Source organism: Lactuca virosa, chromosome 7, assembly GCF_052849685.1.
Source record: "Lactuca virosa cultivar CGN04683 chromosome 7, Lactuca_virosa_CGN04683_v6, whole genome shotgun sequence".
Lineage (NCBI taxonomy): Eukaryota > Viridiplantae > Streptophyta > Magnoliopsida > Asterales > Asteraceae > Lactuca > Lactuca virosa.
This window is the reverse complement of record NC_136432.1, coordinates 225,710,918-225,728,354: the sequence shown is the minus strand read 5'-3', so window position 1 is coordinate 225,728,354 and position 17,437 is coordinate 225,710,918. Positions and strand designations below refer to the sequence as shown.

The 17,437-nt window shown below is 32.9% G+C and overlaps 1 pseudogene across 1 annotated transcript; it reads right to left on the bottom strand.

The window, feature by feature from the left end:
- Window positions 1-8,255: 8,255 nt before the first annotated feature.
- LOC145124028 (14-3-3-like protein B) lies at window positions 8,256-10,383 on the bottom strand (annotated as a pseudogene). Its single transcript, XR_013715438.1, has 6 exons — window positions 10,075-10,383; window positions 9,884-9,976; window positions 9,696-9,803; window positions 9,424-9,605; window positions 9,058-9,333; window positions 8,256-8,459 (listed from the first exon to the last, which is right to left on the bottom strand). The product of XR_013715438.1 is annotated as a 14-3-3-like protein B (transcript).
- Between the last annotated feature and the right edge of the window lie 7,054 nt (window positions 10,384-17,437).

Genomic DNA, 17,437 nt, shown 5'->3' with positions numbered 1-17,437 from the left:
CATTATCAGTCGGATTTCAGTGTTCTTTATATGTATGGAATCCTTGCGACATATACTATAAATTTGGTTAAGATTGTCTATTCTAAATAATCTTCTATCAAAAATTCATTTTTAAACGCTTATTATCTCTAAATTGACTAGCCCGAATATGCAGGCGTTACAGTGGAGCACCTTGTTGGCAGTTTGTTAGGACATAATTTGTGGTTTATACTTTACTTTTGATAGCTTTTAGAGTTCTCGTTCTAGGACCGAAAACACCATGTTCTCGGTGGTGTTTGGACCGAAATCACCATGTGATTTCAGTGGGCTTAATGAGGATTTTAGTTGGGTTTTGGGCTGGGCCTTTGTAATTAGGTCTAGGTATATGTATATTATTGTTTCAGCCGTGAAAAGGCTTGGTCATTCTAAGAAGCTGAGATCGAGTTTAGAGAGAAAGAGAGAACCGAGAGCAATTCAGAATCTTATTTATTAGACTATTATCAATATAATGTGCATTGAAGATTGATAAATGTGTTCTTAATTCATAATAACTGTTTTTGGGTTAATCATTAGATTGGGATTCTGCACCAACTCTAGTGAATTCGATTGATACTTAAGATCGGGTTTTTCAATTGGTATCAGAGAAATGTTTTGTGTCAATCGAATTTGAAGGATTTTAAACGATTGTTGGAATTTCTCTTAGTGTTTTAAGTTCTTTTTGACGAAAAATTGTTGCTGCTGTTCTTCGTGTTCTTCATTCATTGGAGACTTTGATCGAAATTGGTTTTGATTAATTACCAATTTCGTGTTTTCGGTATTTTGGTAGTTTTGCGAACAGGTCTGGACGTTTTCGGCAGTTGGTAAAAGTTCTCGGTAAAAGGTTTAAGTTCTCGGCTAGATTTACGGTGATTTCGGAGGCTACCTGTGTTCTCGGTCAGCAACTAGGTCAATCGTCTAGTTCTCGGTTAAACTTTATGTTCGGTCAACGATCTCGGTGAAAACATGTTCTTCGGTTCAACATCTCGGTTATTGAGATTTCGGCTAAGGTTCTCGGTCAAGAAAACCTCGTTCTCGGTCAGGTTTCTCTTCGGATAAAGAATTGACCTTCAAGGTTCTCGGTCAACAGGGTGTTGACTATTGGTGCTTTCGGTCAAAGAGCATTTACTTTTTGTCTTCGGTCAAAATAAATTCACAATCAGATTCCTTTTTGTTGGTAAACAATGAGCCTGGACAACAGTTCAATCACCAAGGAGGTAAGTAAAACCTCATGCTCTCAATCCTGTGAAGATAAAAAAAAAATACCGCGAACAAAATGAATTATTACTTAGAGAAGTTTTTGACCTTAAAAATGAAATTTATGAAATTAAGAAAGTCAATAAGCCTCTTAAAGAAAAACTAGATGCTCAAAATAAAGATTTAATTAGGATTAGGGAGGAATATAGCACCAAATGTGTTCACCATCGTTATGGTAAAGAGGAAATTACCAAATTAACTGCCGAACTTGATGCGTTAAAATCTAAATTTAAAGATGCTAAATTTAACTTTAAGAAATTTGATGTATCAAGTGAGATAGTTGAATCTATGATAGAAAAACAATTGAAATGGAAAGATAACCAGAAAAATGGCTTAAGGTATCATAATGTTCCACCTCCTTTTAATGATAATTATATTTCTACCTCTGAAACTATAGAATTAGAAAAACCTGCTCAATGTGGCCAGCCCCTATATCAAATTCGGTTAAGACTGAACAATCTGGCCCCACTAAAAGTGTTGATGTGAAGGATACTAATGTCTCTACCTCATGTGCAGATAGAGTAACAGTGCAAGATGGGTTCGAGCAGAACAAAAATAGTTCCAGTTCTGCCGAAAATGCTTCAAAAACTTGTGGTGACAATAATCCCACTGTTAAAAAATTCAATTCACAAAAATTTGTTAAACAGTCTAATAAATGTGCATGTGCTTGTGCTTGTGCTTGTGGAAGTTCTTTGAAACAAACTTCATTTGGACAAGGACCAAGTCACAATCGTATTTATTTGAAAAGACATACTTGTTTTAACTGTCGGACTCCCGGTCACATTGCTAGAAATTGGCCACATCGTTCATATGTTCCCTACTATGAACAAAGTTGGCAGAACATGCTAAGGGGGAGATCTTCCGAAAGAAATCCTTCGAGGTCACGTTCACGCAATGGTGATTCGAATGCTAAAAAGGCCAAGAATCAAACTTCCAAGGAAAAAGGGGCATGTCAGACAAGAATCCTAATTCGAGAGATGGTTTTGCCAAACCGAATTTGGTGAGGTCGAAGTCATCTCAAGGGTCGTCATCTAGCTTACACTCACAACACAAGCCCAAATCAAAAGGTAGTCCCACCCCAAAGGCAAGTGAAAAAGGTCCCACTCGGTCCAACAAGAAAGTAATCAAACCAAATTTCCAATGGGTACCCAAAGTAAATTCTTTGAAATCAGTATTTGATAAACAAGATATGGTATGGGAAAGAGTATCCCAAGTTGATAGTAATGGTCAACCCAGTTTCAAGATGGACTAGGTTCCTAAAACTAATTACTCCCGCAACTTGTACATGAACAACTATGGAGGAATATCATCAGACCTTGGTATGTTGATAGTGTTTGTTCCAGGCACATGACAGGAGACATATCACAACAGCACAACATTCAAAACATTAATGGTGGTTATGTCTAGTTTGCGGGAAGAGAGAAATAAAAGATCACACAAATGGGGATCGTATTTAACGGCGTGATGAATTTTGAATATGTTAACTTCGTTCCGGAATTGAAACACATTCGAGGCTAAATACGTTGTTGATTCTAAATATTGCTGCTCTCAGGTTATCTGGATGCAACTTCAATTGCTGAATTATGGTTTGAATTTTCTTGATACTCCTAGGTTTTCTTAAAATGATTCGTTTTGAAGACTGACAAAATTTTTTTTTGTACATTTTGTATTTTATTTTTGTTTTATTTAAATTTATTCATATCTTTTTCTTTCTTTCTCCTCTATGCACAAATTTAGGGAGAGAATTAAAACCAAACAAAAATCATAAAATTACAAAAATTCCAAAAATATGTTTATTTTATTTCTGTTTTTATTTCTTTTTCAGGAAAAATAAAAATCCAAAAATATTTATATTGCTTTTTGAGCATATTTTAATTTTATTTTTTTTCTTAGTTATTTTTATTGTGTGTTAACTTTATTTTATTTTTTATTTTTATCTCAAAAATTGCATTTGTCTTAAAACGCGAACTCAAAAGAAGAAGAGACTCAAGGAGACCGTATCATAATTTTCTGTGCTTAAAGTGATCTTGAAAGGAATTGACGGAATTACACTTCACACTACTTTCACAAGGAATTGAAGGCATGAAACCGTACAAATTGTCAGTTAGGCAGTTTCTCGCTAAGAACTGTCGTATTCACATAATTAAAGGCATGAAACTGTACAAACTGTCAGTTAGACAGTATCTTTCTAAGAACTGTCGTATCTAACGAATTGAAAGTGTGAAACTGTACAGATTGTCAAATTGGTCTTGTCAGTTATCTTTACCTAAGAACTGTCATGGTACCAGAGCGATTCACCCATCCAGGAAATAGATATCGCTGAACATCCCGCCTAGGGTCTTGACATTCTTTGTGTCCTGCAAAACTACGGAGACTCAAATGTATTCTCGGATATGTTCTCCACAGGTAAGGAATTAATGATTATTGGCACTTGGGCGATGCACCTCGCAAGGCACGATTATCGTTGAACGTCCCTCCAAAGGGCCCTGACCTTGTGTCATGCTAAACTGTGGAAATATGTCTTCATATATTTTTTTCACAGGATGGTTTTGTGAGTTATTCCTAATTAACTCTCACTGGCACTAGAATGGTACACTCAGCTGAGATTTAGAAACCATTGAACGTCTCGCCAAGGGCCAAGTTAACTTATTAACTTGAAAATTTGTATTGAGATCTTTGATCAAGGATATGCAGGGGCTATAATAAAAAATAGCCATGAGTAGTTCTCCGATACTCAACAAATCGCAGTGCGTTCCTCCGTATTCACATAGATACTGCGAGTAGTCTCCATTTGAGCCAAGGCTAGGTCCTTGAACAACTGTGGTGAGAAGGGTATTTATGACTCTATGATACACAGGGTTTTTTTATTCATGGTTACTTTTCAAGACACATATGTGATTGTTAAAGAACATTCATTCGAAGGAACTAGAAGTGAAGATTCTTTTTCAACACTCAATCTTTCAACCCCAGAAGCAAGGTGAAGTTGTATTTGAAGTTATGTGACGAATTGTATTGAAGCCTCCTTCATCAATTTGCTGCTATTTATGAACCTGCTGAAGTGATCCAAAAGAATCGGTCTCTATTTAATTATATATGAAGTATTTCAAAGCTGATAGTGCTGATTTTCAAGAGCCTTTACAAGAAGCCTTTTTACCCAATGTTCGTTCAATGTAAAACTTTAAAGGAATTCCAACTGTTCAAGATGAAGTCATTCATGTAGAAATTCATATGTTGATCTTGAAGTTGTGAAGAAATCGAAGATAAAAGCTGAAGTCAAGAACAACGAGATGATTGAAAAGAAAAGAAAGCTATAAACCCAGGGGGAGATTGTTAGGACATAATTTGTGGTTTATACTTTACTTTTGATACCTTTTAGAGTTCTCCGTCTAGGACCGAAAACACCATGTGATTTCGGTGGGCTTCATGAGGATTTCGGTTGGGTTTTGGGCTAGGCCGTTGTAATTAGGTCTATATATATATATATATATATATATATATATATATATATATATATATATATATATATATATATATATATATATATATATTATTGCTTCAGCCGTGAGAAGGGTTGGTCATTCTAAGAAGCTGAGATCGAGTTTAGAGAGAAAGAGAGAACCGAGAGCAATTGATAATCTTATGTACTAGAATATTATCAATATAATGTGCATTGAAGATTGATAATTGTGTTCTTAATTCATAATAACTATTTTTGGGTTAATCATTAGATTGGGATTCCGCACCAACTGTAGTGATTTCGATTGATACTTAAGATCGGGTTTTACACAGTTCAATGGAAACAGTAAACGGTGTAAGCGGTAAATAATAGTTGACCGATTAGGGTTTCGATGAGAGAGTACGGTTGAGAAAGGGGAATTTCTTTTGGAAAGAGTGTGCTAGGGTTTCGATAGGATTTCTAAAACACAAAATTCAAATTTTGCAATAGGAATGAATGGTGGATGGTGGCCATCGTAAGGTAAGATTTGGGGAGTTTTTGTGGTGTTTTGGTGATAGCAATGTTCATCGAAAGTGAAGCAAGAAAGTTAGGAGACATATATTTAATCCTATGATTTTAGGGCTTCAACTTTTGTTTGATTCGATCATAATACACATCTATAATGGCAAAGAAAGAAATTAAAGGGAAACAAATAGATCGGTGTGTGGGCCATCATCTGAAGCGTTGGTGGAACCCTAACACCACCAACGCTTGTCTAGAGGTCGACAGCAGTCCAAGCAGCAGTGGTGGGTCGTTAACACAACCTTCGATGTAGGGATTTAGCAGCGTGTGGAGCCTTAAGTAACGGTCCGGTATCACCCTTTCTTCTCGATTGAGGGTGAAGAAGGTGGCGGTTTTAATGGAGGAGAGAGCTTTGCAGCGAAGGTAGGAGAGGGGAAGAGGTAGGAAGCACTGTGAGGTGGTGGTAGCAGATGAATTGGCCAGTCATGATGATTAAGAGATGATGGGAAGGGTGAAGGTAAGGGATGGGACATTTTTTTAATAATATTTTTTAATAAATAAATAATTAAAAAATGGATAAAGAAGTAAAAAGGGTAATATAGTCTTTTTAGGTGTGGCATGGACCAAACGCACAACAAAATCTCATTTTAGGGACCATCCTAGTTAAGAAAAAGAATTACAGACCAATCACGTAGATTATTGCAAACTACAAGGACTATTCTTGTAATTTACTCTAAATACTAAATAAAATTAAGAAATTAGGTGGGTCCTCGGACCCACATTAGTATATGGTAGCTTTGCCCTTAATGTCTGGGGTTGTTCGGTACAAAGTTTTATAGAGATTTTGAGAGATTTAAGCTTTTATCTTTCAAAAAGAAGTTAAAAAGAAAAACTTCGTCAGTAGGAGCTATTATCTATTTTCTTTTTAAAGAAAAAGTTGTTAATCTAAAAGTTACATCACGTAGTTTTTTGAAGCTTTTAACTTTTGGTTTTATGTAATTTCAAATCTTTAGAAACTAACAGTTATTTTTGCTGAACACATGTGTATAATTAAAGTTATATTTTCAGCTTCTATCTATTAGCTACTAGCTTTCGGTTAGTTTTGTTAAACATCTCCTATATACACAACCACCATCATGTAGCTGGCTACCGATGTATGCAATGCAAAGAATCCAAATAAAGTTGAAATTAAAATTCAAAACATACAACAATTGTTCAAATCCAAACCAACAACTATTTTCTGCATTCAACTGGTTTGTATATGTTTTTTTTTAAACTTCAAATCTAATATACTCCTAAACTACTCATTAATTTCATTTATATCAACGACGAGGCTTAAACCCTCAACTTCAAAGAGGGAGGACAACACCGAATATCATTGGGCTAAAAGCCCTTTATTAACTCTTCTATATATGTAACGGCGGCAGTTACTATATTAATACTCAAGATATAAGAGTTTTTATAGAATTATTGTGGATAATTATAGTTGAGACAGTTCCGTAAATTAGAATTAAAGATACAAGATTTTTTTATACAAGTAACATAACTATTGTTTAATAAGAAAAAGACCAATGGTCCCAATGATAATAGGTATTGTAGGCAAATATAGTAAAAGCAAAGCACGTTTGAGGGTAGTTATTGGTTGCCAATCTCCATAGTGATTCTTATAGATCATATTAAACATCATTGTTCTGCCTGTAATGGACAAAATTTGGTTTATTCATCATGAACTTAACATCTCACCAACAAAATATCACTATATACTAAATAAGTTATATCATTTTAAACATCACTTACTATCTTAAAATATTTTTATGCCACTTGTGACTTCTAGTAAAACATGATTATGGATAGAGATAAAAAAATCAATATGGTAGCGTTTGGTATATGGTACTTGATGGAACGGGACCGAAGTGGATTGAACATTGGAGTGGACCGGATAGAACTCACGAAATTATCCATATAGCGTTTCGCAAAACTAAAAGAGTATAAGTCAAGACATTCAAATTACCAAATTGTCCCTAGAGTTAACACATAATTCATGTACTTTCTAATATTTTTATAATTACCGTAAATGATATATATATATATATATATATATAATTTACATCTTCAAATTTAAGAGGTATAAGATACAAAGCTTTTTGTACAAATCAATTATGCATAAATAAATCATTAATATTTACCAAAAGTTTGAAGACATGAATTAAAGAAGGTTATTAAAAATTTTTTTTGGAGCAAAATGACAATTTTAAAATATTAAATTTAGGTATATAAAGTAATTTACATTTTTTACACTAGACACTGATATTAATTAATTTACATCAACTGTATAATCAAACAATATAAATATAAAGTCTAAACATATATATTTTATTTAAAAGTGGTAATTCTTTTTATTACATATTAACTAATAGTAAAATATATTAACTATTTCCCCATAACAAAACTATTTTCCCAAAGAATTATTTATCGTCGCCACTTTGCGTGGACACACATATATATATATATATATATATATATATATATATATATATATATATATATATATATATATATATATATATATAACGGTGAGATCCGTTGAGAAGTCATAATTTCCTGAGAACTCGAGAACTAAAGGCGGAACGTTAGATCAATATTAACTAATTTAGGCCATAATCGTCATCTTACCAATTTCATTTAATGTTTAATTTTTTGTGTTATTAAAAATATTAATAAAAATGTCTAAAAATTAACATAATAAATTAAACTTACGAATTTTCTTAAAAAAATAATAATTTTTTATTTTAAAAAAAAATGCAGATTTTTTACATTTTTTAGAAAACATGAATTTTTAAAAAAATAAAAAAATTTATTGTTTTTTAAAAACAGCAAATTTTTAAAAATCAGTAAACTAAAAAAAATGAATATTTATTAAAAAAACTATAATTTTTTTAACCAGAAAAATCAAGTTTTTAGGTGTATATATGCATATTTTTTCAAGTGCATATATGCATATCTCTTCTACTACAATATTCATAACTAAATCATAAAAAAACGCATTTTTATTACTAATCTATAAACATAGTAGTACAAGTATTTTATTCGATACAAAATAAAATGAAAAAAAACAAAAAAAAATGCTACAAAATTTCATAGCATTTTCATGTCTTCGTGTCAAGATTTTCATATTTTCTTCCTTTTATCATTTTCACGTCTTCAATATTTTCCACAAATTCATCCACATCTAAAAGAAAAATAAAAAAAATGAATAAATGCAAAAAAAATCACAAAAATGCATATGTATATATCATGTAAGATTAACATTTGATTATATAATGTAAGATTCACATGTGATTACATAATGCAATATTCACATGTGATTGTATCTTTTAACATTGAAATGAGAAATTCACAAGAAAATATCTTTAAAAAAATTAATGAAGAACACTCACACAAAAGGCATGTATGCATATAGACGTTATTCATATGTGATTCACTTGTAATTTACATGTGAATCACATGTAATTCATATGTGATTCACTTATGATTTACATGTGAATCATATATGTTTCATATGTGAATTACATGTGAATCACATTTAATTCATATGAATTACATGTTAATTACATGTGAATCACATGTAATTCATATTGAATTACATGTGATTTATAGGTTAAACACATGTACTTCATATGTGTTTCAATTGTGATTTACATGTGAATCACATGTAATTCATATGTGATTCATGTGTAATTTACATGTGAATCACATATGAATTATTACAAATCCACGTGACTAATCAAAATGTATAAGTGATTATAAGCATGCATCACGTTTCCTACCAACGAGGCACATCTTTTGCATGGATTCCAATGAAGAAATAAGCTATAAGTCCAAGACATGTTGCAATCTGAGTGAAGCTCCTATAAGTGCCTCACACAAAAGTTGGTGAAACCTAACTTTTGATAATAAAAGGTCAATAAAAAAACACATAAAAGAATTTTATTAACTTTCGTACCTCTATAATGTATAAAGCTGCAACGGGAGAGAAATCACCCATTGTTGTTCACACAAGAAGCCTTCCAAAAATCATACATCCAAGTCCATCTGTTGTGGCACTACAAGTCATAGTTTTGATATTATTAGGAATGCCAACACTATAAAATTATATTAAGAAGCTTAAGAGCATAAATAATATATACACCTACCTCACTGAAGCATCGATTATCACTGGTATGGAACAAATTTGGAATGACCTTTGACATCCAATCCCATCAGCAATCCATCCACTAACTACATAATTAAAGTGCTATCTTTGTATGATTCCTCACTCAAGGAGTCAAGCTCTGATATAGCTTCGTCAAATGATAGTTTCGCCAGGTGGCATGCTCTAACAACACCAACATTTAATAAAACAACATTTTAGTTTTTTCTTTTGTTTAAAAAATTATCAACAACTTTAATGAAAATCCGACATTACCTTTCAGGAGAATTCATAAGCTCATAATAGAAAACATAAAAGTTCAAAGCCAAACCCAATTAGATAGGATGAGTAGGAGATAAATTCGTCTACAACAGTAGATGCCAACTGGGGTTAAATAAGTCAATATGTTATTTATCAAAAAATCTAAAACTCATCAAGAATTTTAAAAATAAAAAGCAAATTACTTGAAAAGCCTCCAGCGACTTGACTGATCAGGTGCCACTTTTTTATCATTACCATACTTGAACTCTACAGGATACCTATAGTAGTCTCCTTTCCTGCATACCATAATAAAATCCCATAAATAAAATCATATCGAGAATGATGTTCTGGACTTTTTGTCATAATTGTTATATACATAATCTAATATACTTACATTTTGTAGTAAAAAATAGTGGATTGTCCAACAGATGAAGATGGAATGAGATGCTCATCAATCATAGTCATGATATCACCATAAACGTTGGAAAACTCTGTTTCCACCTCCTGTCTGTATTCCTTAATCCTTTTAACACTCACTTTATTGCCTTTGGATTCCTCTTTTTTCTCAATTGAAGGTAAAATCCTCCATGATGCCCTTCGTGATCCCACCAAGAATATTCTTGTATCCAACTGAGAACATATTCCTCTCCTCAATAGTCAATTCAATATGCAACTTTGCTACCTTTTTCACCGTGTCCATCATTTCTGAAACAAAATTAATAGTTAAAATCAACCAAAATTATCCTCCTAATCTTAATGTTTACCTTCCTTACCAATTGCTAAGTTTCTAAAACAGTCAACATTTGATATGTTAAGGACATCAGAGCTTTTATTTCTTTCAACAAACGACCTCAAGTTTTCTAATTTGGTACTTTTTTACTTAGATTAACATATGTATCAATAAATTTATATAAAATTTCAAAATTGAATATCGATCTGAATATATGTCTAGGAACGAAAAAGTTAAAAATTTAACTCGTGTTTAATCTCCATTTTATAACCCTAATTTACATCTTAAATTCAATAGCATCGATAATATAGGTGTCTATGTGTTGAACTTAAACAGTTGGCACAAATATACATCTACCACAGATTATATTTTAGACTTTGAATATAAATTAAGAAAATCAAAAATTAAACCTTAGGGCTCAGAGCAGTCTTCCTATCTTCCTGTCTTCATGCGGCTTCAGATTTGGTGGTAGCGTTGCGATGGTGGGGTTGAGATGGCCGATGGTTAGCACAATTTATCTTCGTGGTCGTTATCCTCCGTTGAACCGACGATGAAAGAAGGGGAGGAACCGCTCATCGACCAATGGTCAACGACCATCAAAACCGAATCAATTGTAGATCTAGATCTGAAACAGAGTGATGAAGACCTATGTATGAGTGTGTGAGAGCGAGAATGAGATCTGATGAGGAATGGTGATAAGAAGACGTGTGTATGAAGTTAATTTCTATAACCCTAAAATTCCCCTGATGCCATTTAATTTTGATGCCCCCTTCTCTTGGTTTTCCAACTTATTTACAAAAATATCATGTTTAATCATAGCCTTCAGTTTTTTTAATCTAACCCTTCACCGTTAGTTCACGGGTTCTCGGGAAACTATGAGTTCTCAAATAAAACATGTTGTTTGGTATTGTGAAAACGTTCAATCTTACATAACTATTGTGATTATCACGCATTCTTACTAATTAAATCGTCTATAAGTTTATTATAGACATCTTTTTTATAATTCTCATTCTATAAGAATGTTGTCAGAATGTTTATTGATTTGTATACCGTAAGAATGATAATGAGTAAAAAACGGTGTGTGAGAACAAAAATGAATAAGAATTAGTGAGAATGCATGAAAATGACGATAGTTGTGTAAGGTTGAACGTATTCACGTTAGCAAACAACCTATTTTCTTAGTGATTCCCATAGAATAGCATTGTCCACACGTCCACACTATATATATATATATATATATATATATATATATATATATATATATATATATATATATATATATATATATATATATATATATAGTCTAAGTGGTGTGAGTTTGACAAATGAAGATCCACATTCTTCTTAATATTGGATGATTATTAAATGCAATTTAGTATCTTTAATGACGGTGGGATATATAATTGTTTCAATTCGTTCATGATTTAAAACATATTCGGTAATAAAATAAAATAAAATATCGACGTGGATTGCATAATAAAACACAATCACAAATTAGTGTAGGTTTGAATGTTTATAAAATAATAACTTCGATTAGATTCAAGTTTGATTTTAAGATGAAAAATATGTGTTTAAGTTGATTATTTAAGTTGATTATTTATATTTGAAGACAACTATGTAAGAATTATTTTGGTTTTGATTTGACGGTGTTTTAGTTAATAATTGTTTGTTCCACTCTCTTCCATCTTTTTTAGGATTTTAGTCTCATTGGACTTGGTCATTGTTTCACCTTGTCTATGTTCCATCACCACTAAACAGTCCTGAAGTTGGTACATTATGTTTTGTCCTGTTCAGTCCCGCCTACCAAACGTTACCTAATAGAATAATTATGGGGTTCATTTGATGCTAACGTGCGAAAACCTTATTATCATTTCTTAAATGAGTTAAATTGTGAAAGGTGTTTAAATACAAGAGTATGAGTTTATGGTGTAGGTTCTTGCTTGTTTCAAAGTCACTTGTTATATTATTGCTACATCAGTTATTCTCTCTAATCTCTCTTTCATCTCTCTCAGTTCACAACCCATGTAAACCCAACTTTCACATCTTTCCAAACTCACTTAATTTTTTTATTTTAAAATAAATACAAATTAATTAATAAAAACATATTAAACTAATTCATAAAATATTAAAAATATACAAAAAAATTCACAAAAACATTTAAAACATACGAACATATTTTGGTAAAAGCCTTAAAGCATGAAGTATAAGTAAACAACGTGTAACATCCCAAAAATCATAACAAAATTTTCAATTTTAAAATCATTCCAAAATCCATAAATTATACAAAAACATAGTTTCCAAATACCATATCATGAATCTAAGTATCCGAAAATCATAAGTCAAATAAAGCCTGGGATGATGTGCACAATTACATCTTCGTCTTGCCCCTGTCCTCTGATTTACCTGAAACTATAAAATCAAACTGTAAGTCAAAACTTAGTGAGTTACCCCAAAGTAACCTACACAACATAACATATACACATATTGCATGTTGGGTCCACAATCTCCCGACTGGATTACCCTGGCCCACAGTCTCCCGAATGGATTACCCTTAGCCCATAGTCTTCCGACTGGATTGCCCCTGGCCCACAGTCTCCCAACTGAAGTCCCCCTCTGGCCTATAGTCTCCCAAATGGATTGTCACTGGCCCACAATCTCCTGAGTGGATTGCCTCAGGTTTGTTGGCGTACAACACAAAGCAGTAATGCCTCAACCCACCCATACTATGTTGACATATGCAAGAGATAAACATACAACCAACAAGTACATGTAATCATACACATCTACCTAAATAACATATAACCATCGAATACAGGTAATCATACGGATCTCCCAGTCTAACATATAACCAACATAGCATCATCATATATAGCAGGATACATAACCTAGTAGGCCAACATTAGTGCCTTCGACTGATGAGTACAATGAGGAAACTCACATGAACTATTCAACAGAAGCCCAAGAACTACCTCAGCATCAGACCAATCCACCCAAACTTCCTAAAACCAAATTGAGACCAATCCTTAGTCAAATACTCAAATCTACCCAAGTTTAACCAATAGTCAAACTTGTCAAAAATCCAATGGTCAAAGCCAACGAGGTCAACAATCAGCTTAGTCAAAGTCAACATCACATCGTGACCATTCCTTGGTCACGTCGTGAGAATGCAACGACAAAAAAATCATGATTATGAGCACCGTCACGTCATGACACATCCTATGTCACGTCGTTACTTCTAGTCAAAAGGCCAATATTTAATACATCTTTTTCACCTAAATCCATTAAGTCCAAGTCTCCAACCTTCAGATCTAAATCAACATGAAGTATAGATGGATAAAGTTTCCAACTTTATCCATAATAATGTCTCAGGCTTTCAAGATCTAAAATTTAATACACCAAAATGACCTAAATGACCAAAATAACTTACATGCTTGAAAGGGAAGACAAAAGATCAAAACTTTCCTAGTCCCTGAGGTCCAAGAAAACATTTTAAACTGATCAAAAGGTGTTGGAGTCCATATATGAAACATACAATGTTCTTGGGACCTAGGAGAGTAATAAAGTTGCAATCTTTATTCTCAACTCTCACTCAAAACTCATTAAAATGGACCTAAACACCAAATACACTTAAATCCAAGATGAATATGCAATATAACTTGGAACTTTATAACTTAGAAAGGTCTAAAAGGTAGATGAAAGTTGAGATCTTCAATTACCAAGCTTCAAGAATCAATATTACATGAAAACATTGCTCCAAAACCACCAAAATAGATGAGAGAGGAGAAGGGAGGCTCAAATCTTGAAAATGGAGGCTAGGGTTCTCCTAAGGGGTTCTAGATATGATGGATGCTAAGAAAATACCCTAAAACATGAATCCTTACCTTTAAATACCTTGAAAACCCTAAAAATTCATGGGCTTGGGTTACACAGTTCTTACGTCGTGAGAATATATTCTTACCTCGTGAGGACGAGTTTTCACCCAATTTCACTCTAACTTCAAACAGTCATAACTTCTTCGTTTCTACTCCGTTTTGGATGATCTTTATATGAATGGAAATGTATTCACGAGCCCTACAACCCTATCTAATTACTTTTGACGTAATACATGTCGAACTAAAACGATAATCCATACAAGAGCCCGGAATATACTTTTCCCATTTTACCATTTTTCTTCCAAGCACAAATTGAAGGCTTTAATCACTTGTCCAACATTATCATCATCATATAAGGTTTAAAACCCATTCCCATGAAGCGTATGGCCTTTACATGATCCATTAACTGTCCACAATCCCGAAATAAGAGTATTTTCGAAACAGGATGTTACATAATACATAGTGTTTGAGCGGTTATGTAAGTGGCAAAGCCACCATCCTCACCCTGTTAAAGGAGAAGTCGTTGCGTGGAGGTACCGGGGTACCTCCCTAAAATTCTTTCAAGTCGCATGTCATACCATCAACCCATAGGGTAAGGGTATTCATCACTCTCAACCCACTTTTAGCATCAATGTCACATTAGTTTTTCTCTCTCCTCTCTATTCCATCTTTCTCATCACATAACACATAGAAACATATCTTTCTCATCTTTCCTAAACCACTCAATTTTTAAATTTAAAATAAAGTACCCTCACCCTTAGATTGAGTTAAGGGTGAGGGTATTCATCCCTCTCAACCCACTTTTCACATCAATGCCACATTGGTTTTTTTTTCTCCTCTCTCTTTTATCTTCCCCATCCCATAATACATAGAGATCTATCTTTCTCAGCCCTCATAACCGACTCAATTTTTAAATTTAAAATAAATACAATTTATTTAAAATCATACAAAAATTAATTAACAAAAACATACCAAACTAATTAAAAACATACAAAAATTAATTTGATACAAATATAAAAGCATGTTGTGCAAAGATAAAATGCATGGTCTTAAAATAATGGAGCGGTTTGTAGAACCTTTTGATACTATCAAGTAAGCAGTACTACAATAAGGCGGAACCGTCATGATGAAGGTACCCATCATCTATAAGTTTATTATAGACATTTTTTTTTATAATTCTCATTCTATAAGAATGTTGTCAGAATGTTTATTGATTTGTATACTATAAGAATGATAATGAGTAAAAAACGGTGTGTGAGAACAAAAATGAATAAGAATTAGTGAGAATGCGTGAAAATGACGATAGTTGTGTAAGGTTGAACGTATTCACGTTAGCAAACAACCTATTTTCTTAGTGATTCCCATAAAATAGCATTGTCCACACGTCCACACAATAGTTGTCTATATATATATATATATATATATATATATATATATATATATATATATATATATATATATATATATATATATATATATATATCTACCATCTTATAAAGCATACATAATCAATGTCTTAAGTACAAATTTTAAAGCCTAAGGTACAAAAAATTAAGCATGTTATCTTAAAAAACAAGTAGAGCAGATCTGGACCGTTGAATCTACATTGGACGGTGAGGATTCTATCAATGGTGATCCGTGTGATTTGTTTACAACCAATCAAAATAGAGCGTTTGGGCGGCATTTTAATTTTAATATAGGGTTGAATTCTAAGAGGGCAATTCAATTTTTTTGAAATCGGATGGCGTCTCATTTCCTCTGTATCACTTTTACCTCGCCCCATTCAAGATTGTATACCTCATTCTCTCTCATTCTAAACCCTAGGTAACTGGTCAGAAGCATTGTGCCGCCTCCTACTTCCCTTAAGAGGTTACTTTGTGTCTTCTAGGTTACTTCTAGCCGACATATTTCCTCTATACTCAAACTCAAATGAATATTCCTAGAAAATCAAATTTTGATTGTTTTCATCATTGATTTTCAATTTTCATCGAAGTCGATCAATAGCAACCTACGAGCCTGCGTGCGATGACCAGCAACAGCAAGAAGCGACCAGCAAGCAGCGACAGATACGGACTGAGCGACCCTACTTTCTTCAATGAATCGACGACCCCTTCATTGATTTTCATACCTCGCACAAGAAACAATCACAAGTCTGACTTTTCTGAAATCGATAATGGACCTCTTCTCAGAATCGATCGCATATTTCTTTCTCTTCATTTTTTCTTTAAATTGATCATAGGTCTTATTGTTTGTACTGTTAATATATTTTGTGGTAATTTGTTTGTATTGTTAATCTGATTTTGTGGTAATTTGTATTCTTGAAATTAATTTCCGATTTGCTGATTTCAAATTTAAGCTTATGTGAACTGTTAGAATTTGAATTTTTTGCTAATCTGTGCTTCTGTCGCTGTTGAAACTGATTTTTGAATTTCTTATTTAGAATATGTGCTTATTTCAACTGTTGATTCTGATTTTTGTACTGTTGAAATTGTTGAATTTGATTTTTGTGCTGTTGAAATTGTTGAATCTGATTTTTGTGCTGTTGAATCTAATTTTCTTCTCTGCTTCCACATGACCACCTTCAACGACGACCACCATCCATCGATGTCGCCTTTTTCACTTCTACTACGCCTCCCTCGATTTCTTCTTCTATATATCTGTAAATTATTAACCACACACCATTTATTTGACGCTCTCTTTCTCTACTATAGAAACGGGAAAGATACATGGGAAAAGACAAAAAGACCATCGCCGCCTGTTGTAGAATACATCATCTCACGATTAAATATCTTCCCCGGTCGATCTACACAAGTAAGTTGTATATCTATTTTTTTTGTTTTTTGAAGACAAAGCCAGTTTAGGGTTTTTACGTTTTTCTTATTTGGTTCATGTCAATTGAATGTATTTCATGTTTCTCCAGGGGATTTTGACGTTTCTAAGATTCAAATTGAACAGGGGATTGGCGTTTCTCACATTCAAATCAAACAGGTTATTTTATTTTTAATCTTTTCATCTATATGGGTTTCAAATCAGAACCCATGGAATTTTGTTGTTTGTTTTGTGAAGGTAGTGAAAAAACTATGACAGGAACTGGTGTTCTCTTTGGGTAAAATGTACAACCATGGCATATATAAAATTACATATAGGCTAAAGGG